The sequence below is a fragment of the Eschrichtius robustus genome, chromosome 20 (assembly GCF_028021215.1).
Source record: "Eschrichtius robustus isolate mEscRob2 chromosome 20, mEscRob2.pri, whole genome shotgun sequence".
Lineage (NCBI taxonomy): Eukaryota > Metazoa > Chordata > Mammalia > Artiodactyla > Eschrichtiidae > Eschrichtius > Eschrichtius robustus.
In genome coordinates this window covers 1528124-1547812 of record NC_090843.1, presented here as the reverse complement: position 1 = coordinate 1547812, position 19689 = coordinate 1528124, and the positions used below count along the sequence as shown (strand labels likewise).

The window sequence follows — 19689 nt, the reverse complement described above, 5'->3', positions numbered from 1 at the left end:
AAAAGAAAGGGTACCCAATTAAATTTGAATTTTAGATAAACAATAAACAAAATTTTCAGTGTATGTCCCAAATATTGTTTTGACTGACAACCCCAAATTGAAACTCTTTTGTCAACCATGAAGCCTGATACACACATACAGTTTCATTGGGTTGTTTGGTTTCTTATTAGTAAGAGGTTTTTCTGTATTAGGAGTATTAACCCTCTGACGTGTGTCCTAAATATTTTTCCTATTTGTGTTTCACTTTTTACTTTGTTTATGGTGTTTGCCGTACAGAAGTTTTTAATTTTTATGCTGTCACATGTTTCAATCTGTTTCTTTATTGTTTATAGCATTTGTGTCATGCTTAGAAGTTTCCATCCAAAGATTTACAAATATTCACCCATGCTTTCTTCTAGTACTTTTACAGTTTTATTTTTTACATTTAAAGCCTCTGGAATTTATCGTGAGGGGGATGATGGCATTTTCCCCCCCAATGTCTAGCCAGTTGTACCAATAGCATTCAATAAATTATATTTTCCCCATTTGTTACAAAACGTCCTATATCATATTCTGAATTCTGAAATTTACATTGGTATATTCTGGAACCTCTAATCTGTTCCACTAATCTGTGTGTCTTTTCTCTTCCTAGTATGACACTGTATATACATCACTATAATTTTATAATATGCTGTATTTTCTAGGAGGGCTATTGACCCTTTGATTCTTTTTTTCTTTTGAAGGATTTCCTGATTATTCTCATCTTTCTGTTCTTCCTCATGATTTAGAATTATTTATCAAGTACCCCAAACTCTTTCTGAGATTAATTAAAGTGTTAAATTTTCAGAATAATTTAGGGAGAAAGGACCTCAACAGTATTGTATCCATGTATCCAAGAACAAAGGATGTCTCTCCACTTAGCCATCCTCTTTACGTTCTTCAGTAGAAGGTAAGCATTTTCCTCCTCTAAGCTCTGCACGGCTCTTATTAAATTTATCGCTAGCGTTTCATATTTCACTGATATTCATTATATTTTCTATTTGATTATTGTTTGTATGAAGTATTTTATTTTTTAATAACTTTATTTATTCATTTATTCATTTTTGGCTGTGTTGGGTCCTTGTTGCTGAGTGCGGGCTTCCTCTAGTTGCGGCGAGTGGGGGCCACTCTTCGCTGCAGTGTGCGGGCTTCTCATTGCAGTGGCTTCTCCTGTTGCGGAGCACGGGCTCCAGGCATGCAGGCTTCGGTAGTTGTGGCACGCGGGCTCAGTAGTTGTGGTGCACGGGCTTAGTTGCTCCGTGGCATGTGGGATCTTCCCAGACCAGGGCTCGAACCCGTGTCCCCTGCATTGGCAGGTGGATTTTTAACCACTGCGCCACTGGGGAAGTCCCTGAAGTATTTTATTAAAAAGGATGAAGACAGGAGTAAAGGAGAGAGAAAGAGACAAAACCAAATTTGATCATCACGGTTTTCCCTGAGCCTGTCTTCCTAAGAGATTCCAGAGAAGGGTCAGTTCATTATGGTGACGTCCCTAAAGGAAAAATCATATGATCAGGGACACCAATTTCAAGATAGGAGAGATGGAAGAAGCAGATACAACTCTCCCCACCATTCTAACTGACTGTTCTTCAGAGGACGTGAGACCTGGATCAAAGGACACTGGCCCCACCTTCAGGAAGTCCTCCTTCTTTGCGCGGGTAAGGCCAAGCCTCCCATTGGCTCTCAGGACGAGCCCCACCGCTTCCGGTGGGAGGGGCTTGCTGTTTGGAAATTGCTCTCTTCTGTTTTCCTCTCTGGCTATCTTTTATGATAATCTGCTTCTCTGAAGGGGGCCTGACAGCTCTCTGACACACACGTTTGCTTAAAGATTTACATTTTCCATCTCCTTGCCCATTTTCTGACTGCATAAAAGAGAATTGTAAATGTTTAGAAAAATCAAAGTTCTTCTTAGACACCTGCAGTTTCACAGAGATAGTAGTCTCTAATTCATGCCAAGAAGAGGCTGAAGAAATGAGGCGGGATCACCTGGCAGTTTTCTTGCTGAAGCTTTATTTCCTCTCAGTCTTGGAGTAGCTTCAAGTTCTCAGGGCGGGTTGGAGGCTTGGGAGGCCGAGGCAGTGCAGGGAGCCCACGCTGGACTCAGCTCGTGGAGAGAAGCGCTAGGGAAGGAAGGGCAAGGGCAGCAGACACTGCTGAGGGTAGGAGGGCATCAGTTTGCCCAGTGTCGGGGCCAGATGCTGGGCAGTTCACCAGACACTCCACTCCCCACCACCCGCCACAGCACAGCCCTCTTTGCAGACCCAGCCTCTATCCTTCCATCCTTCTCTGCCTGTTCCATCTTTTCTGTCTGTGGGGTGACCACAGCTCTGCATAGGGCGTTCGGCGCTGAGGCCGCCAGCTTTTGACAAATAGCAAACGTTTAAGTGTTCATTAACTCACACCCAGAAAAGCATGACCTGCGTTATTGTTTCCTTTTTTTTTTTCTTTTTTTTTTGAATGGGAAAAGGCAGATGCAAGGAATCTCAGGGCTATCCCTGAAATAAAATGTGGAAGTGGGGTGCACTTAATGATCACAAGTAGGGCCAGTCTAGACCCACGCTCTTGGCTCATTAGAAGAGAAACTTGCTATGTGATAGATGAAGACTGACTGCTAGGCTGAGTGATGCTTATCCATGGACCACTGGGGACCAAAGCCATAGATTCACACCAGCTGACCACACAATCCTTCACGGGTTCTCAGCCACTGACCTTCAAACCACCCCAGCCAGATGGCTAAGAGAGTGGCCCTCCTAGGTTTCAAGTTCACATTTCTTTACCTAAAGAAGTCTATGCTGTTCCCACTACCACACCCAACACTTGCCATTGGAAATGGAAAACTCCATCCCATGAAACAGGTTCCATCTTTTAAATGCTCCACCAGACCCTTTCTGAACTGTCTAAACTATAATGAATGAGATTTTTCCTGTCTCTCGCCTTCCAATTACAAGGCAGTGGGCCATATTCTGATCTCCCGAGAACTTACCTGACCCATTCCTATTTTTTGCCTTCTTTGTCAAGAGAGGACCCTAGATGGCCATCTTCATCCTCTAGGCTAGAAGAAAAGACCCTCCTCTCCGATTCTTTTCCCTGTTAGACACAGTCCTCTTGACTGTTCCAAGAATGTATATGCCAGCAATTCCTTTCCAAGAACTGAATTTGAACCCTGATTGCATGTACTCTGAGAAGCTGCTGGCATCCTCAGCCGTCGGATTCGCTGGCCAGTGCTCTCCGAGACCTTTAGCAAGAACCTGGGATGGTTTTGATTGTGTGGAGAGTTGAGTTGTGCAGTTTGGGATATAACAGGATCTCACCAGGGCAGGAAGTTTGGAAACAGGACAGTGAAAGAGAAGGGAATTCTGGTCAAGGACTCAGCTCTCGTCCCCTGGACAGTTCACAGCGCACTTCCTTTCTGGGCCACTGACACACCATTCACGCGTCCCAATTTAGGGGGAGCTTCTGATGCTCCAGCCCAGCCTATAAAAACGAGAACATCCGGGAATTCCAAGGTGGAGAGGTAGGGGAAGCGACTTCACGAGCCCTCTCTCTCTCCCAACCTCGTAACCTTTTATTGCTGCACAGTTCATTGTCTCACTCTTCCCCCACCTCTCACCACCACCCTTTTGCTCACACGCGTCCTGTGGGAAACTTCCTGTGGGGAGGGCTTCATGCGCTTTGGGAACGGCCGCTGGACGGTGATCATCTCAAAAAACGCCCAGCTGGAACTATGCACGCCCACCCGCCTGGAACATTCCCTTCTCCGGCTCAATATAGAGTGATTTCCAGCCTTGCCAGGGTTTGGGGTCTTCCCTTGATTTCTGCTTCTCATCTATTGCACTTTTCCCGGAACCATCTGGGGATGGGAGTCAGGTGTAGAAACAATGCAACGAGTTTCTGAGACCAAAAGATCATTGAAAAACCCCAGTAAGTCCGTTCCCTTTGGCCCCGAGTTCACATATGGTCAGCACATTAGGGACCTTGTCCAAAAGATCAGTTTGGGACACCAGGTGGGGGCCTGTCATTAACTCAGACTCCCGTCCCCTAGGAATGGGGCAGTCAGCGCTCTGTACACCTCTGGTCTGTTTCAGGTTTGACCATGTCACTGGTTTTAACCCAAGCTGAAGTCCCTTCTAGAATGCTCCACACTCTAGCAGATAAAGTAGCTGTCTTCATGAGTGATTGCTTCCAGACCCAATGAAGAGAAACTCATGTGTTTGAAATGCCTGCCATTCTTCTCCATTTCACCATAAAGTAGCCCGTTTAATTTTGCACAATACTGTTTGATAACAACCATGTGTGTGTCTTCCGTATTTGAATACTCAGGAAAGGACCTACTTGGTCAGTGTGAGATAAGTTCACAAGAAAAATGGAACCAGATGTGATTCCTTTTTATTTGGCTCTTCAGACTCCAGCAATCTAATTCTCAGGGTCAGTCTTTACTTGGGTTTTCAGTTACCTTGCAGAAGAGGATCCTTTTACACTACAGCGTTTGCTTTTCCCAGGTACCTGACAAGCAGGAATGAGCAAAAGATTTTAGGGAGTTGGTTCTCAGCTTAGCACTTTCCAACATTTCCACACTAGAGATCCAGTGGGATGGAAATGTCCTCTTTTGGAAGAGAACATGTCTGCCCAGTAGTAGGCTGATCCACTTCAACTAAACCATTCTTCCAACTACCCAGAATGTACAGGCACTTTGGGCCTGAAACCCAAGGTCAAATAGTGCTAAGATCATTCATTTGAAACTTCAGAGCAAAGGAACTGGGCAGGACTGACATTACAGAAGGGCAGATTTTTCTCTCTTTTCATCTTATTTCCTCTTTTTCTTTTATTTCCATCCCAATTTATGTCACTAAGCCTGCCATGTACAGTGGTACACTTTGTGCACTGTGCAAAAGTACTCAGCCAAGGGAGCAAGTGGGGGCTGAAATCCTGTCCCAAAATGCTATGTTTGTTAAGTCATGGACCCCAGCGTGGTGTACATCTATCCAGAGGAAGAGACACCTTTTTTTTCCCCCCATAAAAGGACTAACTGCTCACCAAGTTGGTATCCCAGGGGCTGCATCTGTCCAGAAGAGGTACATTTTTCTAAGACGCTGGATGTGCGACTGGTGCCCTTGCATGCACAATAGCCCAAAAGATGAACATGCAAACGCCAGAGTATGTGTCGTCTGTTCCTACCTGTGTGTATTAGTACTTTTCAACAGGCCACATTCCGTGTTCTGCCCTGTCTTTGGGAGGCCCCAAGGCAAGTCATCAGGAGAAGCTTTAGACCCACAGTAGCTACGTGGCCCTTGTGCCACCGCTCTTCCTATGGCAGACATCGCTAATCAGTCCTGGAATTCTTTCACACTAAACCCTGATAGGTCTCACAATCCTTCTCCCCCGAATGGAACACTCTCCGCAATCTCTACCACCTGAACGGAGCTGATGCACAAAAGGAACCCTATCTGCCATCTGTCTCAGCTAGCTATTGCCATGATAATGCTGCATAACAAGCCACCCCAAACTCAGTGGCTTGAAGCGAGAATCATTTATTCTTGTTCACCCATCTTGGAGGCATCTGGGATTTGGCTGGTCTAGGGTGAATCAGGCCAGCAGTGCTCTCCTTCAAGCTGCGGTCCAGCTGGGCTTGGCTTGTCACCCTGGTTTGGGCTCAGGTCTGTTCAGTGTGTGTCCATTCTGGGGCCTGCGCTGACCAGAGGTCACTCTTCTCATGTTGACAGCAGAGGCTCAGAAGGAGAGATCAGCCACACGAGCACATTTTTAGTTTCTGCTTATGTCACATTCAGTAATATTTCATCGGCCAAATCATGTGATGTAGCAAAGCCCCAAATCAAAGGGCAGGGAGGGTGCCCCTCCCACACTAAGACCCACACAGCACTGTGACCAGGCACTGTAGCTACCACGTCGTCTCCGTCCTAGGCAAAGGGGCGGGGGTCGTGTCAAACCACATCTGGCGCGATGTCCCCTGCTTGGCTGGTGCCCCTTTAATACCATCATTACATCCACCTTCCCTAGCCAGACAACCCACCTGTTGTCCCAGTTGGGTGGACAGAAGGGAGGGTTGAACTTCAGAGCCCAAGGAGCAGGGAGAGGGTGGCTCCGTATGCAGCCTGGCCAGTGAGCCCGATGATGAATGGCAGTTACGACGGACCTGAGGCAGATGCCGACCCTAGGGAACGGGTGCACATCAACAGGTGAGAGGTGGGTGGGTTCCGGGAGGCTGGGCTTCAAGACGTGTGATTTGGAAGAAACGAGAGAGTGAAGGAGGAGGAGCAGCGGTGGTGGCAGATCAGGACAGAGGTACTCCAACCGGAAGTAACCATGGGCGTGGAAATCCCTGCTTTTCATTTTCACTCATGAATAGCAAAGCACCCCTTTAGGCCACAGCATCTTATCCCCACCATCAAAGGTGAACCCAGAAAATTACAGAGCCCGAGCCTCTGCCCTCCAGGAGTTCACGATCTGAGACACACAGGCAACAACTCCAGGGAATAAAATATAAACAAAGAACCAAGATGGTGTGAAGCAGACAGGTGGCGAAGGGAGTTCCAACTGTAGATAAAGGAAAGAAGAGATCAAGCCAGGCAGGCTCCCTGGAGGCGTGGGCGTTCAGGAGTTTCTTATGGAGGGGAGTACTGTCATCCCAGCCAAACGGCATGACTTCACGGAGGCTGTGGAAGTGGAAGTGGAGTGTGGGGTGAGAGGGCTTTGGCTGCGGGATAAGCTGAGGGGAGGGGAGGGCTGGGGGGTTGCATGGGAATGTCTGTGAGTAGTCAGGCTTGTGCGGCTCAATGGATGGTTTAGAACATCGCACCAGCTTGACAAGAAATCTTTAGACAGTCTTGTAAGGATTCCCCTTTAGAAAAGTATAGCAGCCTCTTTTTTTTTTTTTTTTTTTTCTTTTCTTAAACTTACAATGGTGGGTGTGAAAAGAAAGAGGTGATGGGAATAATTATGACCTCCCAATCACACATCTCAGTTCAGGGGATTAGGAAGAGGAGGGGTCACCAAGTCTGCGTGCTCCCCCCCCAGCCAAATCTAACTCACCTCCCCCGCCTGAGTCTCCAGTCCTGTGGGTGGAGCTCCTGCCGGGCCAGGCGCTGTAAGTCCTTCACTAGGACAGCAAACCTGTGAAGTCAGGACTATTATTAGCCCCTTTCCCAGAGGAGGAGACAGTGTTGATGAAGCTAAATTCTTTGTCCAAAGTCCCATGTTGAGAAAATGACAGAGCTGGACGTTGAACACAGGCCTTCTGAGCTTAGAACCCACATCCTTCACCCCTTTGAACTACTCTTTCTAAGAGGAGTTGCTTGCGTTAGAGACACCACCGACATTCAGTTACTTTGGTCAGGCCCAGCCAGTGACTCTGGGATTCATTGACCAATCAGGCTATGAAGGCTTCAGCCATCCAGAAAATTGACGTGGCCTTATTTTCCACATCGTACCCGAGAGTATGTGTCCCAAAGCATCCAAGCCCCTTGGGAATGCTCTTTGATCAAGTGGGTCCCAGGATCTTCCCTCCGTGCTGCAACGTCCCGGCATGTTTTCTTTCGGAGAGAAGTAAAGTGTTAGTGACAGCCAAGGGGAGCCTGAGAGAAATGGGCTCTTCCCTTTCAAGCCAGGTTAACCGACTGTGGCTTGTAGGCAGGTCAGCCATTGATTTTTCCTCTCTTCTCTGGAGAGCACTGCCATGGTTACGTGGATAAAAGCCGAGGAATAAAGCCAGAATTGAATGGTCCAGGTTGAAAGGAGACTTTTGAAAGAGGTTGGAAGATGCCAGTTGGGGGTGGGTTTGTAGTGGGAAATGCCTGCTACCTGAGCAAGATGCCCAAGCGGTTTACATGTGGTTGAGGAGGAGGGGGAGGCAGTGTAATTACCATTCCTTCCAAAAGCCGGAAGGAAACCGCGTGCTTTTGTCCTCCTTTTTGTTTCTTGCGAACTGTACCCGCTGCTCTTCGAGTTTGACCTTGAGCTTGGATTTTTCTAAAAGCATGTCAAGCTCAACACAGCCCACACTCAAATTGTGTTGATGCTAAGGCTTCAGTCTTGCAAAAACAAAAAAACAAACAAACAAAAACTGTCTCAAAATCATCCCAGAAGGCCTATCAGTGCTAGGACAGGTTGATGGAAAGGAAGCAGCATTACCTGAATGTGTGACATAAGCCTGCCCTGCTCTGGGCCCCCCAGGGACCATTCCTGGCAGATTGTCTCCCAGTAGAAATCGGCCCAGAGGTTCAGGGAAGGTAGCTCCTCTTTGGCAAAAAAGAAAGTAGAGGAAAATGGTAGAATTGCAAAATAAGAAATTCACATCCACATACTCTTTAAGTGCCTCTAACGTGCCAGCATGTATGCCAAATAATGCGAAGAACCATGTCCTTTTAGCCTTTTATTTCTAACCGAGAAATAACATCAGCAAAAGGAAAAACAAAAAAATTGGACAAATGCGGTTCTTTTTCCAGGCCAGAGGACTAAAGGCCTTGAATGGGGTCCATTAGAAGAAAGAGAATTCTATGTACAAAATTGTGTGACAGCTGATACAAGCATCCTTGTAGCCCCGTGTAACTTCCGGAATAGACTTTCCAGTTCACTGGTACTGTCAAGATAAAGATCATTCTATGGACCTACCATCAACAGAGCCAGACTAGGAGCTGATTTTCCAAAGTGGGAAAGGATTGAATGGAACCACCAGTCTGTCCTGTGATAAACAGGAGCAATTTGCAAGGTGGGCGACTGATAAAATTTAAAGATCTAGTCTGAGCAAAACGATCTGGTCCATCTAGGCCAAGGCAACCCCTCCATCTCGGCCTCCTTAACACTGTTCTCTCCTGTTAACCAGCTCAGGCACTAGTTAACTCACTGCTTTTTTCTTCTAGGTTTCTTACAACATAAAAGGATTTTCACTCCTAGGTCTTTCTCACAAACTCCGTCGTGACCCCCTTTTGGAAAATAACAACTCCTTTTCTGCCCTTACTGAGCTGGAGAGACTCAGCGATGTGTCCTAAATCACAAAGGTCCCTCAAGCTCAGCTTTCAAGACCATCTCACGGGTCAAGCCAAGTTTTAGGGGTGAGTGAAAATTAGAGCAACATGTGCAGCCAAATGTGTGTGGGGAGGGGGGGCGGGCTTTGAGATACATGAGAGTCTCCAGGACCATCTGCCTGGCGTGGAAGGAAGGCCATCTGTGCTCTGCAGATGGTTTGTCCGCAGCTCAAGAGCAAGAATATTGTTTTTGTACTTTTCACCTGTATCAGAGGCTACTAATAGCCTTTCTTGCCTACTTTCTCAGGCATAAGATCCTCTCCCCACCCCCTTTTAAACTGGGCTTGTAGCCTAAAGACTACATCCTCCCTTGCAGTTGGCTAAGGATTAGTAAATGAGGTACAGGAAGTGATATATGCTAATTCCGGGAACATTCTTAAAGGAAGAGACTAACTCTTATCCTTCCCCCACCCTTTTCTCCTTCCTTCTGGCTGGAATGAAGATGTGATGGCCAGAACTAGAGCAACACTTTTGGTCCACGAGGACAAAGGCCACACCATAGGGCAGTGGTCTTAAACTTTTTGGCCACAGGACCCCCTTTACACTCTTAAACAGTCTTAAAGAGCACCCAAAAAGCTTTTAATTGTGTAAGTTATATTTCTTGATATTTACAGTATTTTAAATTAAAACAGAAACATTAAAAACACAAGTATACACAAGCATATAGTCCATTAGCCTTCAGAGCAACACCATCATCACACATCATGTAGCCTCTAGAACCCTCACCCTTGATAGAATGAGAGTGAAAAGGCAAGTAACAACTTAGTATTACATAAAAATAGTCTTTATCTCAGAGATCTCCTGAAAGGGTCTTGGGGACCCCCTAAGGGATGGCAGAGAGTGAACTTAGAGGAATTTGTGGAGCAAGTGACCACTGTATCTGACATAGACAGTCAACCTTTAGACTCTTCATGTGAGAAAAATAAAATTAAGTTTCTCCATCGTGAAGATGCTGCTATTTGGAGCCTTTTGTCCCTTTGTGGGGACATTCTCCTTGAGGGTTTAGTGGGATGTTCTCTGTGACTCTGGTCCTACTCCTCTGATTTTCCTCTGCCCAGAGGCTAAAAATAGCACTTGCCTTCTCATGCAATCTGAACAATTTTTTGTAAAGGCCAGCATTTTCTGGAAGGCATTCCTCTTTCTCCTTTGTCAGTTTTATAGCGAAAATATTGTCCTTGCTTCAACCTACACAATGAGGGGAGACATAAATGAAAAGTCCGGACCATGGGTTCATCTTGACACTACTTTGTAAACATTCTTCCTGAATGTGAAAGCGCAGAGCAGGTCAGAGCTCACACTGATCTCCCCAACACCCCAGTGTGGTGTGTGTTATTATCTCCGTTCTGTGGGTGAGGAAGCTGAAACATGAAAGAACTTGCCAATTATTATGATATAATGTTTTCCATTTTCAAAGCATCCTTGTTCACTAATTAGCACATCCACTCAATAAGCCTATAAGGTAGGTAAGTGCACTTTGTATGCACATCCAAGCATCCCTAAGTCCTTTATGGATCCTAAACTCATTAACATTCTTCCGACATCCCCTGAAGCTTGCTGTGTGTGTGGAAGAGAGAGTAGGTAGGTGGGGGAGGGAAACAGCTTCCTCAAATTAGAATGTCCAGCGGGGACCCTTTCTCCCCACACCTCCTGTGATATCAGTTATATTCAGGGCAGAATTCACTGCAGTTATCTCCTCCAGGGTGGGTCTCACAAAAAGGTCCATGAAACGTGGCTGCCAGGCCCGGTAAGCTTCCAGCCTTGTCCTGTGTTGCCGTGGAAGCACCCTTTTTGAAGAAGTACTAAGACCATTCAGCGGCCCCACAACCTCTCAGCAGGTCTGATCTGGACCAAGAGGAGGAAGAGCTCTCAAGCTATGTCAACCCTCCTGTTGGCCCCAGATGGTTGGGAAAAGGACTGCCCCCCAAATCCAGTGCTGGATCCTGCTGCAGAACATGACCTGACACAGAGCTTGCAACACACTGCCATGGGGAATGCTCAAGTGTTATCACCCCTGTGTGCAAGTTCATTTTTGTAATGTTGGCGGGCAGGGCAGCCTTTGGGGGGCTGGGCATGGTATTTACGAAAACATTTTATAAGTCTGTAAGTAATGAAATAGTCAAGTTAAAGATACCAAAATTGGTCATACTCCAAGGGGAAATGAATAAAGTAGGCAAACAAGTTTTCAGAATATAGAATATTTTTTTAAAATAAATTTGTTTATTTATTTATGTTTGGCTGTGTTGGGTCTTCGTTGCTGCGCGCGGGCTTTCTCTAGCTGCGGCGAGTGGGGGCTACTCTTCGTTGTGGTGCGCGGGCTTCTCATTGCGGTGGCTTCTCTTGTTGCAGAGCACGGGCTCTAGGTGCGCGGGCTTCAGTAGTTGTGGCAGGTGGGCTCAGTAGTTGTGGCTCCCGGGCTCTAGAGCACAGGCTCAGTAGTTGTGGTGCACGGGCTTAGTTGCTCCGCGTCATGTGGGATCTTCCCGGACCAGGGCTCGAACCCGTGTCCCCTGCATTGGCAGGCGGATTCTTAACCACTGTGCCACCAGGGAAGCCCTAGAATATTTTTTAATGAGTATTGATTTTTCTCCCCCATATCACTACTCCACAGATAATTTCAGTAAGGTGAGAATTATCATTGAAGAACAAGCAAAGATAAACTTGGTATTTTGGCTTAAAATAATACATAGAATTTACTCATTTTCAATGTGATATTAATAGAAATAACATCATTCCTGCTCACACTCTTTTTTCTCAATCCTTTTCCTCTTTCTAATTAAAAAGAAGAAGATGTGGTATATATATACAATGGAATAAAAAAGAATTAAACAGTACCATAAAAAAGAATGAAATGATACCATTTGCTGCAACATGGATGGACCTAGAGATTATCATACTACATGACGTAAGTCAGACAAAGACAAATAACATCTGATATCGCTTATATGCGGAATCTAAAAAAAAAGTGATACAAATGAACTTATATACAAAACAGAAATAGACTCACAGACATAGAAAAAAAACTTATGGTTACCAAAGGGGAAGTGGGGGGAGGGATATATTAGGAGCATGGGATTAACAGATGCACACTACCATATATAAAATAGATAAACAAAGGTTTTACTGTAGAGTGCAGGGAACTATATTCAATATCTTGTAATAAACTAGAATGGAAAAAAATTTACAAAGAATGTGTATATATATATACACATACATGTATATGTATAACCAAATTAATTCACTGTACACTTGAAACTAACACATTATTGTAAATCAACTATACTTCAATTAAAAGAAAGAAAAGATAAATTTAAAAAATTATTCATGGGCAAAAGAAAAAAGAAAAACAGCTCTGCCAATCAAAATCACAACCCACGAGCCCTCTAAAGATTCACAATTGCCACAACTCTCCACGGTCCATCGATAAGATGAAGGGCTGCTGTGCTCCCTGCTATTACGACTGCCACCGCCATCAGCAACATTGGGCATCCGTCTTACTGTAGGTAACCAAGTAACTGGTGACACATAAAGTAATAATTAAAAGGTCTGGAATGCCTGCTCTAGACCAGGGCACTTAAAGTGTGGTCCCCAGGCTCCCCTGGTGGCGCAGTGGTAGAGAATCTGCCTGCCAATACAGGGGACACGGGTTCGAGCCCTGGTCTGTCTGGGAAGATCCCACATGCCGCGGAGCAACTAGGCCCGTGAGCCACAACTACTGAGCCTGCGCGTCCGGAGCCTGTGCTCCGCAACAAGAGAGGCCGCGACGGTGAGAGGCCCGCGCACCGCGATGAAGAGTGGCCCCCACTTGCCGCAACTAGAGAAAGCCCTCGCACAGAAACGAAGACCCAACGCAGCCAAAAATAAATAAATAAATAAATAAATATTTTTAAAAAATAAATAAATAAAATAAAGTGTGGTCCCCGATCTGCTGTCGGTTCAGGGACTGTTACTTCTCCTGATGAGGTAAGTACAGATTTTGAGAGTGAGCATTTAGAAACGCTTAGAGCGATGTGACGTTGCCAAGACACCCGAGCACAAGATCAGTGGGCTGGTCTTACTGAACCGTGTATAGATGTTTCTGGAACTGCTCAGCTCTCATGATGAGTCATGGTGGTGACAGCTGTCTGCTAGTCCTGTGCAGTAGGGCTACATGCTGTTTTGTGATGGACTGAAAACTAAAACAAAACAGAAAAATAAAACTAACCACAGAAAGTTTGAGAAGCACCACTGTAGCCTATTTAGTTGTGGGACCAGCCCCAGTCATTTATCTTCTACAAAGACGACTATTGTTGCTGCTGGACAGACTTGAGTGGAGAGGTTTGAATTCCTAATTTAAAAACGCTGTTGGGTGAACAAGTCTTTCCAACCTGGAAAGCAGGCATTTGAAGAGAATTGGAGTTGGTGGGCAAGAGCAGGATATGAGTCTCTTGCCCCGGTGATTGCCAGGTCAGCAACTAGAGCATGAGTGGCCTCCATCCCATGCACTGAACACTAAGGCTGACAAATCTTCTTCTAATTCCTTAGCTGCATGCAGATCCCCAACTTCCCACTTCCAGAAATGTCAACGCAAGGCCAAACCTCTTCCTTTACACAACTCTTTATGGGCACTGTATTTGATCAAGGAGTGGATTGAGTCAGTCCTTTTGACACTGAGTTTCTCAAGACCATCCATAACTGGCTTGTTCCCCTAGAACAAGTACCTGAGGTGCTTAATGGTGATATTGATGTGGTGGGGATGGGCACGAGAAGACCCCCATCTTCCTGACCCCCATCTTAGTCAATGGATTTCTTTGATTATTTCCTAGGTTTACATTTTTAAAGGTGAGCTTTTGCCCATATGGTCCTCTGGAGAACAAGTGACAAAAGGGTGTCCGGACACTGTCAATGGCTGGAGGTATGGTACCCGGTGCCATTCTCTACCCCCTCCCTTGGCCTCCGCTTTCACCCCTGGGTCTCCTACCAGCCAAGTTGGAATCAAACACCCAAGAAAGAAATAATCTAAACCACAGTTCCAGAACAGTATGTCCATAATTAAGAAAAGGTTTTTGATTCTTAAACTGAAAATCCAACCCACGTGAAATGCATGGAGAAACAGACCAAAGAAAGCTGAACACTTGAAACATTCCATTTTTGAAAGTATGCAGATTTCTAAGAAAATGTCCCTTCTGTGGGGACCTTAAATATTTTGCTTAATATGAATTGACAGTCATGTCAGAGTGAGAAGAATGGTCTGAGAAAGATTTCTTCGGCCAAAGGACTACATGCTGCTTTGTTCTTTCATACTTTTCAGTAATTGTGAAAGAACAGTTAAGTATCCCTCAGTTTTGAATCACAATGGAAAGAATCAAAATTCAAGAATTATCTTACAGGAAAATGTTTGGATACAGCTCTGCCTAGAAGTGGGGACAACCCAGGAGATAGTAGCTCAGCATCCTTCAAAGTTTAAACTCCCAGAACAACTAACTTTATTTTTTTTTTAACGTTTTACTGGAGTATCAGAATAACTAACTTTAGATGAAGGATAAGTCGACTGATTGATTCCGATAAGGTTAATTAAAAATGCTTTTCCTAAATGTTCTTTGAACTTGAGTGAAGTTCGCCAGACCCTTCCTTGGAATTACTTACCAGCATCCAGGGCAGCAGAACTTTCCTCCCCTCCCTCCTTCCCCCTTGCCTGTCCTTCTCTTCCCCATCTGTTTCCTTACCTTCTATTCTTCTTCCTTCCTTCCTTCTTGCTTTCTTGTCTCTTGGCTTTCTTCTCTCCTTTTTTTTCTTTCTCCTTTTGTTTCTATCCTTCCTGCTTCTCTTGAAAAAATATCTGCCTTTCTCACCTTCATCTTTCTCTCTGTTTCTTTCTCGTAAGTCTTTCGCTTTCTTTCTTCCTAATTGTCTTTCTTTTATTCTTTCTTCCCTTGTTTAATTAAAAAAGAATTCTAGGTATGTGGTCAAAACTCTTTTCCCAGATTATTTCCATCCTTTCAGTACTTACTCATTAATGTTAAGTTCTGAAAATGAAGAAACACAGAAAGCTTACTATCGTTCCTTATTTCCAAGGCAATAAAATGTCTTGATAGAATGTAACTTGGTAAAATGAGTGCAAATGTTCAACTTTGCCCCCGACTAGTGTTTCCTTTGCAAAGTTGTTCTGTGCAAGTTTCTTTAAAATCTCAGGAACATTAAATCCTCATTAATAGAAGCCCAATGTATTTATGGTGTCAAAATATGTTTCAGAAAAGCCAAAAGCAACCGTTACACAATTTGCCTCATTATCAATAATCTAGCATCATGCCTTTTGTGTGTCATTTCTTTACACAATATACTATCACTGATGACTTTTAACAAATACATCATGGCAAAGGATTACTCTCATCAGAGGCAGACTTTGGAAAGGATATGCTAATTTCTAGGGAGACAGAAAACATCAAAACAGTGCCAGCAAATAGCCAAGGGACTTTTATGTCTTAATATCCTTCAGAAGTGCTTTATCTCCTAGTGCAACATGTATCATAGTATAAACAGGAAGTGAAACAGCCACGGCATCAAAGAAGCACTGCCGTGGCTGTAGTGTCAGATCACGTTTAATAAAGGTTATCTACAGTAGGCTAATCAAACCAAAGGGTGCATGTTTTAAAGACCCATTTGATAATTTCCATTTAAGGAGTCCCATCCAAGCGATCCAACAATGTCCCACGCCTCCTGCTGACTTTCTGTACCTTCTTTCCAACGGGACCCTCTTCGTTAGTTGCAAGGCTGTTTTGATGTCCTAATTTTTAGATGCTTCTAATTTGGAGGTGATCAGCTTATCAGAAGTTGGCCTACTTTCATGCAGGCCTTGATTTCAAATATATATGTATAAACACAGGAATCCAACATGGAAAAGGGTCTGGAAAGGCACCCAGCCGTTCCATCCAGGTCTGCAGCAAGCAAAGGTGAGTCTACCTGCCTGTGAAGGCACTTGGTGCCACCAAGAGTGTCAGCCCACCCAAGTCGTACTGACTTAGGACAGATCAGTGGATGACTTTTCCCCAGAGCGTGAACTTGGGAGCGACCCCGAGAAATAGTCCTGCCTCTACTTACTATTAAGTAGAACAGCCTTTGAGGTTCCGTTTTAGGTGCCAGAAATGGTTCTCGGTATTTCTGAGTCGGCAAATGACCAAGTAAAGGAACGCAGTCTTCTCCCTACATGCTTCTGACGGTCATGAGCCTGGAGAGACACAGACAGAGAACAGACGGCAGAGGCTTCAAGGGCAAACCCAGGCCGGCGCTGGGGGCCATTGACCTTCATGATGCAGCCCTGTGGCTCCGACACACCACCCTGGGCCTGCCCGTCCCCTGTCCACACCCTTCACCTCCCAGCTGGGAGGAGACCACTCCCAACTTTTGCAAGTCATGTGTAGCCACGTGACAAGTGTCTGTGCCCCTCCTTCTCACCAGGCGGGGAGGGGAAAGGTGACCGCCCAGCCACCGGGCCTGGCTCAGCTGGGGCCCAAGGGGGTCACTTGGATCACTCCTCCCTTCAAGGCATTTTCGACAAAATTCAGTAAGTGTCCAGCTGGGGGCGCTCGCAGTGTGCACTGCCCCGCCCTCAGTTCCCCAGCTCCCAGCCCCTCCAGTGGGGAATTCCTGCCTTTCCCCAGGCCTTGACCCTGGTGTCCCCACAGACCCCGGGGAGAAGTGGGGAGGGGGCCCTCTGGCACATGGCCCCTGACCCATCCGTCTCAGCCCTGACGGGCAAGGCTGGGGCCGCGGCTCCCCCGACCTCCGCAGCTGCTGCCGTGACAGGCACTGGGGATGCAGGCGAGCCTGACGCCGGCGGCCAGGGCGAGGAGGGTCAGAGCCGCGGCTGGGGCGATGCCATATGCCAAGGCCACCGCTCGCGGCGGGACCAGCCAACAGTTGCCCAGCTCATTGTGGAAGCAGCTGGGGGGCGGAGGGCGATCTGTGCTTTGTTGAGAGAGATCCTGCCTTTTTCATCTCTTCTCTGGTCCTCCGCACCCCCGCAGAGGCCTGGCTGCCCAGCCCAGGGCACCGCATGGCTAGAGCCAGAGCTGCTACGTGAGAGGCGTGTGGATGAGCTCAAGCCACAGAGCTGAGTCCCCGGTCCCCACGAAGGTCCACACACGCCCTGCCCCTCCCAGACCCAGAATCCAGCCCCACCAGCAAAACTCTGGCTTGACAACTTGCCACAAGGCCAGCAACCCAACCCCTCCGAATTCCAAACCTGCCCTGTAATCTCTCCACCCTTATATTCTGTGTGTGGGAATCTGATAAAAGAAAAACTCCGTCCCTCCCACGAATAATGCGGGCTGCACCGTCCATTCAGGATAGCAAATCAAAGGCACCAAGGACAGGCAGTCATAAACATCCATCTCAACCCCCCAAGACCCTTATCCATCGATCTGGACCCCACCCATTCCAAGCCAAGGAGCACACGTGTCATGTGCAGACTCTGGGATGGCTTTCAGGACAAGTGTCATTCCCATCTGTGAAAGCCAGCCATGGGAAAAGTTCAAGGGAAAGCAAGCTCATCCAAGTCCATTTGTAAAGGCTTGCCTGTAATTGGAGTTAAGCTTTTAGTTTTTTCCTTCCTTGTAACTTAACTTTTAGCCAATAGGGAGGTAGCCTGGCTAAACGGGCAAGGTTTGGGGGGGTGGTTAAAACCACAGGCCACTGTCTACTACTATTATTGTTAATTTCATTTACTCAACGAGTGTTTATGGAGGGACAGAGAGACACCTAACAGAGTTCAGAACCCACCCTGTTTTACATGAATATATTATTCTGCTCCCCAGACAGTTATAATGGCAGTTGATCATTCTCTAAGCTGTATCACCAGGTCAGTTTCTTTGGGAAGTCAAACTGACCCAGGAGAACTTAGATAGACCAGGATTTGGGTTCAGCTCTTCCATTTATTAGCTGTGGGAGGCTTGACTTCCTCTTCTGTAACACTCACAGGATTGCTCTGAGGATGAAGTTGTCAAAAACTGTAATGGCGGGACTTCCCTGGTGGCCCAGTGGTTAGGACTCAGCGCTTGCACTGCTGGGGTCCAGGTTCGATCCCCGGTCAGGGAACTAAGATTCCGCAAGCCGCGCGGCACAGCCAAAAAAAATATATTGTAATGGTAAATTCACTGAGTACACAGTATAGACCAGGCATGGTGCTAGGAACATATGCTTTTCTTATTTAATCCTCTCAACTACACTATCATCATTTACATTTTACAAATGAAGAAACTAAGGCACAGAGAGGTCAAGTAAGTTGTCCAAGGTCACACAGCTACCTGATGGTGCAATTGAGATTTGAATCCAGACAAACATGCATAAATATCAAATTATAATATGGAGGAGCAAGTAAAAAAAATCTAAACCCACGCTGTCCAGTACAGCATGGAGCCACAGCCACACGTGGACAACACACACATAGAACATATCCATCGCTGCAGGAAACTCCACTGGACAGCACTGACCAAGCAGCCGCTGTCAAACACTTTTAGCAGTGGAATTATTTTTCTCTAATAAAATCTTGCATGAAACCTCAATGTATCAAATAAAGAAAAAGTGCCATTTTAATTAAATTAGTATTAATGTATTCTCTAAAGTCAAATTAATAACATTAGCTAATTACACAATCAGTGAGAACCATCATGTTTTGTATGTGTCAATTTATATGTCATTTATTTTCAAACATTTTCATTGTAAAATGTTACGTATGGACACTCAAAGCAAAGGACATAAAGGTACAGTTAAATGGATAACTGCAAAATAGACATCCATGTAACCACCACCCAGACCAAGAACTTGAACTTGCCAGGATTTGAGACACCCCCTCCCCTTTCTGATCACATCCCCTTCCACCTCCCAGAGTTTACCACCATCATGAGGCTGTTTCAATAGATGAAAACAATATTAAATTGAGGGTTGTAGATACGAGATTGACTCATGAGTTGAGTGATTTCTACATTTTTAAATGGTTGGAAAAAATCAGAAGAAGAACAGTATTTCATGACGTGAAAATATATGAAATTCAAATGTCAGGGCCCACAAATAAAGCTTTATTAGAACAAAACCATGCTTCTTCTTCTATTTATTACCCGTGGCTGCTTTTGTGCTACAAGGCAGAGTTGAGCAATTGTGACAGAGGTTGTATGTCCCACAAAACCAAAAAGACTTATGATCTGGCCTTTTATAGAAAATGTTTGCCTACCCCGATCTAGATGACAGTTCATTCTTAAGCCAGCCTCAGCGTCCAATGTGTAGATTACTTCCGTATTTTTGTTTTGGTTCTATAGTAACACGAAACTTCTGATTCACACAGATAAGAGGGTGACAGAGGTTTGTTTTTTTACACAACCCACCTTGCAATTTCAGAATACTGGGGTTTTTTTTTTTTTCTTATTGAATTCTTTCATTAATTTAAGGAAGAAATCATACAAATATTATATAAATTATTTCAGAGAATAGAGGAGGAAGAAATTTCCCAACTCATTTCTGAGGCAGTCATAACCCTAATGCCAAAACCTGACAAAGATTTTATTTTATTTTATTTTATTTACTTGTTTTATTATTTATTTTATTTTATTTTTCAAAAGAAAAAAATTATACAGTTATTTCTTATACACATCGATACAAGGAAACC

The 19689-nt window shown here is 45.2% G+C and overlaps 1 non-coding gene across 1 annotated transcript; it reads left to right on the top strand.

Moving 5' to 3' along the window:
• The first annotated feature begins 18053 nt into the window (after positions 1 to 18053).
• On the top strand, positions 18054 to 18125 carry TRNAA-UGC (transfer RNA alanine (anticodon UGC)). The gene has a single exon. It is a non-coding gene; the product is annotated as a tRNA-Ala (tRNA).
• The last annotated feature ends 1564 nt before the right edge of the window (positions 18126 to 19689 follow it).